Raw genomic sequence first — 6,154 nt, forward strand, 5'->3', positions numbered from 1 at the left:
ATGCAGGAAACGTATTAAAAGGCGCAACTTCAGGAAAATAAAACGGCACTTAATTCGAGTGCACAGCTTCAAATAAGAAATATTACAGAATAACGCTAAAAGGTGGGTGAAACGGTAAGTTTACTAATTAAGTATACATCTTCAGCGTGGCACATACGAATGATTAAAACAAGACAATACCAGAGGGCAGCAGCACTCGTGACATCTCTATTGCAGTCCTTCACATGCAGCAGGATGCACATTTATCTTGATGCGTGTAGAATATGCCTCGCCATCGTGTGGTATGTGATGCGTTAGAGCACTTTACTTTCAATCGGGATAATACTGGCACTGGTGACGCTGCTTGGCTGTCATCGTCATAGTAAGTTCGAAGCGATAACATCACGCTATGCGTTGATACGCTACTGAAAGCTTACGAAGCAGGCTGGCGGGCACAGCTCGAGCAGAAATGCCACGTGCCGGCGTGCTCCATCGGCCGCAGGAGCATGAAGCAATGTCCGTGAAGGGCTGGCGTCGCTTATGCAAAAACTGCAAACTTGGATGAAAAGGGTGACGTCGGGCGCCCTATAATTCGGCAGGCATTAGCAGACGGCCCTTAAACTTGTAGAAACCTTACTTCGCGTTCATGCAATAGATGGCACGACAACCGCTTTCCTCTTTAAAGCAGTTATATTCTTTTACGTGAGAATTTTGTAGAGCTGCGCGAGATGAAAGCGTTTGCCAGTTTTGCCTTGTACAACGTTTCATTTTGCCGCAATCACATTCATTGCTTCGCTCTGGATGTAAAACTTCGGATCTTATTTGCCTAATCTATCCTACCCATCTACGAGAATCTGTTGCCCCAAAGTTCACGGTAGCCCCGTGTCACTGCATAGCCTAGAAACTGGTACAGTGAATATCAATTTAGGCGTTATGAATGCCCACTTTTATGCATTCAATTAAGAAGTTACTGCACGAACTTAAAAGAGGAAGCTCTTATGAGATCACAACAGCAGCTGTTTCTTTGTCGCTGTAGTCATCCGCCAGTGTGCGTAACCTCTATCCCGCAAAATAAAATAATGGTATTAATAAAAATATGCTGAAGGTAGTATGGGATTTGAAACCATGGCTCTCTGTGTGGCAGGCGATACTGACCACAAAAGTGCCAACAAACAGACCCCATACAAGCTTCATGGTGGAGAAAGAATCTCATTTACACGTATAAGGGTAAAATAAAATAAAAGCCAAGCATGACACAATGTGAATAACGTAATGGGTAGGTCGTTGAATGCTTCGAGCCTTTTACGTAACTCTACCAAAATTCTTCATAGTCACCTACACTGTGGTGAAGTCATCACGCTGTCCAAATGGAAGGGTGCTATTACCAGCTGCGGACTCGAACAACAGTTATGTGCTGTCCAACAGGCACGCGACACAGCAGAGAGACTTACCCCCGTATTCTAGAACCTCTCTTCACTCAGCGCTTCGCCTTCACTTGAGGAAGCCGATGGGAGCGCCATCTCTAGGCACGGCAAGTCAATGCATATCAGCGATAGTCTGCTGCAATTCTTGAGTGGCACAGCGTCATTTTCAGCCGAGTGGTGACGCAGTGCTCTACTCTGTCAAGTGAAGGGTGAAAGTCGAGGCGAGGAGCGTTTGTGAATACGGGGGTTAGTCTTTCGGTTCCCACGTGGGAGCTGCCCGCAACCTGCTAAAGCGCGTTCAGGACGCCCTAATAAAGTTCACCTATTCATCATCCACAGCCTGAACAATGTGAACATTGTCATATTAGCATAGAGGTGCGTAGTGGGGCTGCAGTATCGAATCTCAGCCACGGTGGCAGCATTTTCGATGGTGGTGAAAAGGTCGGTGTACTTAGCTTTAGGTTCATGCTGAAGATTATCTAGTCATCGAAATTTCTGGAGGCCTGCGTTGCGACGTCTCACAATCACATCAGGTTTCTGGGACAATAAATCCCGTCAATTGATGAGGGTATAATGCTTTTCCGAATTATGACAGTGCAAGGCACGCTGCTCATAAGGACAGACTGCTGGGCTTGTCGGTATTGAATAGTTAAGAACAGCAGCGCAAAAAAGCGTGCTCTGTGTCCCGTCATTATATGTTGCCATCTGTGTACTTCTTCGCGGTACTGTTCTCAATTAGGGCACAGTGGGCAGTTCTCAACTGAACAGCAATTACTGCGATTTGTATAATATAGGGGCTACCACGCAAGTATACTTTATTCACTCGCAAGAATTTACGATAGCATATGCAATACGAAGAGGCAGGAGAGCCAAATAGTGACCTTGTGTCACTCAATGCGAGTGGGTGGTTTAGAGCTTTCAACTCATTTCAGAGTGCTCACCCATTAATATTGATTGTCATGAGCGAACACATCCAGAAAGGACACATACTGCTTTACAGATGTGTATGGGTTCGTCGCTTATTCGCGAAATCAAGGACAATCGCGCAATAGGTACCTGCTTACTTCACAAAAAATATGCTGATTTACGGCGTACTGGGTGCCATGCAAGCGCACTTGCATTAGTTGGCCTAAGAGTGTTTAAAAATGTTCTATAAAGGCCATTGTTGAAGCTCTTGCCGTGATGGTGCTACGCATTCTGCGCAGGTCTACTGTTGACATCAGCGTTATTTGTCAGTATATGTGAAGACAAAAGGTTCTTTAGAACGCAAAGGCACTGGTAGGTGGTGGAACTAGGACGTTCTAGTTATACCCTCTGGAATTTTTTTACCGAAGCGTAGGAAAGATCGGCTTTTTCGTTCATAGCGTCGCATATCAGGTCAAAGCAAGAAACACTTTGGGCTTTAAGATTACCTATCAATACATTATCTAAACAAAACAATATGGGAACCCTCAATTTTCGGCTTTAGGAGTTGAAGGCGGTAGCGTTTCTTATTCTAGTGCATGCTTCGAACACTTAGTGCATGAAACCTTTTCTATGCACCTTCTACGCGGCCTCGAGTGAATAGGTGCCGTAGCGTGTGTGCCTTTTGTAGTTGGGAGCCCGGCTTTAAATCACGAAGTCATTATGATAATCCTAAGTTCTGACGCCCGCTGGCATTGAGCATTTGTACCACGCATTATTACTGCAGTATTTCATGTTGCACTGGGGAGCACGCATGAAGGACGCGTGTGCTTGTAAAGCACGACAGCTACTTTCACTGCATTTCCAAGCAGAAGCCGTTACTTACGCTGTATTCACGAGCATACGCGTGGCCGTGTGGTACAGCATCCACTTGCCACGCAAACGACCCAAGCTTGATTCCCACTCGGTTCCAAATGACCCTTGTTCGGTCCACACCTAGACCCCTGATTTTATTTGCACCGTACTCAATTTTTGCAGTCACGCATAGGATAATTTTTCGCTTACAACCAACGACATCGACAACCACGCCAACATTCATGCGAAACAAGCTCTTTAGTGCTGCCGTGTTAAAAGACACACTGCCTAAAACTTACGTATGTTGCGCCTCAGATATGCGCAATATTTGCTTTTTGATCGACAATGTTCGTTAGTGAGAACGCAGCCACGAGATCAAGATGAATGGGCTTTGAGCATGAACTTGAATGTCGCCAGGTGGCTTAATCGTTGGACAGACATTCACAGACAGACACACATTAAATATCGCATTGAGGTATCTCAAGAAAGATTCGTGTATTTAGGAGAGAATACTGAGATGCTCTCATCACGCACTGACGTATGCTCGTACAGATGCGACGACAACATCGGCAGGCAAGAACGATCTAAACGCCGCAGGCGATTGACATCGCACAGAAGAAAGAAAGAAAGAAAGAAAGAGAAAAATGAAAGAAAGAAGGAAAGAAAGAAAAAAAGAAAGAAGGAAGAAAAGGAAAGAAACAAAGAAAGAAAGAAAGAGAGAACAAAAAGAAAGCAAGAAAGAGGGAAAGAAAAAAAGAAAGAAAGAAAGAAAGAAGGAAAGCTCACCCACTCCGTGGCTCACCCACAGCCCCCGATGGGAGCGGCGCTGCCGATTATCCGAGTGTGCTCGGTTAGTGCCGTGATTTTCCCGCTATTTCATCGCAGATTTTGATCCGCTTTCTGTTCTTTGTTTTTGTGCAACATACTGACTGCACATTATTGGTACTTTCAAAGAATATGGAAGCAATTTTCATAACCCAGAGGCTGCCTCCCGTTGTTCTATCTCCAGAGAACACAGCGACATTCTTCTTCTTTCTACAAAATTTTGGAATGATTTTTTACTAGTAAGCAAGTATGATTTGATTTATAATTATGTAGGGTCTGAGGTTCCTAAACCACCATATGATTATGAGAGACGTCGTAGTGGAGGGCTTCAAATATTTTGACCCCTGGGCACCGAAATCTGAGCAGACGTGACCACAACATTTCCGCCTCCATCGGAAATGCAGCCGCCGCAGCCGGGATTCCATTCCGCAACCTGCGGATCAGCAGCCGAGTACCTTAGCCACTAGACCACCATGGTGGGGCAGTAAGCAAAGTTTGCTGCACCATTTTCGTGTAACTTTTACCGCAGTAATAATCAGCCTTTACGTTCAGAAAAGTACAATGTTCGTGGTTTTACGAACGACTTGCGCTTTTAATTAAATCTGCTAAAGTAAATCGTAGTTTGTGCACAGGAAGAGGCCGTGGTAAACACACGGATGAGACCAGTTTGTTGTAAACGCACCCCTGTATGCAGAGGTGTCTATCGAGATGTCTATACTCCAAGGGTCTTCTCAGTCAGTTGCTCATCCGAAGACCTTTCGACTTGTTCTCGGTGACATTCTGGCGCCAAAACAAGAACACCAAGAGCAGCACTGTCAGGTTGAGCAGCGTGATGAGCAGCAATATCGGTGAGTGCCGTGAGAGGGAGCAGAGGTGCGGGCATCTGCCACTCCGATCCTGAGGAGGGCTCACTGGGGATGCTCGATCACCTGCGCACGTTATGCTGAATGAGGCAGAGTACTTAGAGATGAGGGGAGCAAAAAATCTTTGATCTTCTGCTTCGCGTTCCTCCCGGTCAGATTCATTCATCCCTCCCCCTCCTTTCAAAGCTTTGTGCGTCTCCTGCGGTTCAGCGATCCGCAATCTCCCGTCCGTGGCCAAGTGACATATCATTTGATGACGACACTAGATGACAGCATGTTATCACGCCATGATGACGTCAGTGATGACGCCTTGTTTCTTTGAGGTCGTAGAACTTCTAAAACTCCGTCAGCCCACGCGCATGCCCTTTCGTGTTATGTTTTTGACCGGCTTGTATTACACAGACTTTTCATATTTGCAGGATTTGTGATAACACCGCCATGTCGAGATGTCTCACCTGATTTGAAAATATCTTCAATTGATATGGCTTTCACCCTAATCCCCACTGCAGTTGTGCTCTGCATTCAAAGTAGATTGGTTACACGTTCCCTATTATTGTTTTTGTTCATTTATGAGCTTCATTAAACTTAAAAGTCTGCCTGGTAAAGGTAACTGCATGATGGCAAATGTAACATTTTTGTCTAAAATACTGATGAGAATTACATATCGCAAGAAAAAACATTGAGCGCGATGAAGACGCTCAAGGAACAAGTGCTGCTAGCAACTCGTTGTCTGCGTCTTTCTCGTGTGCGGATATAGCCAGGGTGAACAGTGGGAGTGCTTCTAATGTTTCAATAGAAGGTCCTATCTTTGTCAAAGTTGCCTAGTCATTCTTAGCGTGTTGGTTTTACGGGGGGTTAGTAGGGGTTTCCGCTCCTGGTGGTGGCGCGATTAACAGGGACACACGCCACCAACAGAAGATGACGTCACTACAAACCCCCTTAAAGCTGACACGCCAAGGATGACAATGCGCCTTTGTCAAAGACAGGTCGTCCTATCCGAACATTAGGCACTTCCACTGTTCAGCCTAATTATCCCACTACTTGTTTCCATCTGTCAGCACCCATGCATATTGATTTTTTCACGTCCTGTGTGTTGTTTTTTTTATGCGAAGCATTTCTTAGCAAACTTCGGTGACATTAGGCGTATTTATAAATTTAGCCGCCTTTCTATTCAGCTCTCCTTGCCGTTTTAATACTGGAATTGATACCACTATTTCTATGGTAGAACATAACTGTATAACGAGCATAAGTGACCAGTCATACCACGGAAATGGTGACATGTATGTCATGGGTGTCATGATTTAC

Source organism: Rhipicephalus microplus, chromosome 3, assembly GCF_043290135.1.
Source record: "Rhipicephalus microplus isolate Deutch F79 chromosome 3, USDA_Rmic, whole genome shotgun sequence".
Taxonomy (NCBI): Eukaryota; Metazoa; Arthropoda; class Arachnida; order Ixodida; family Ixodidae; genus Rhipicephalus; species Rhipicephalus microplus.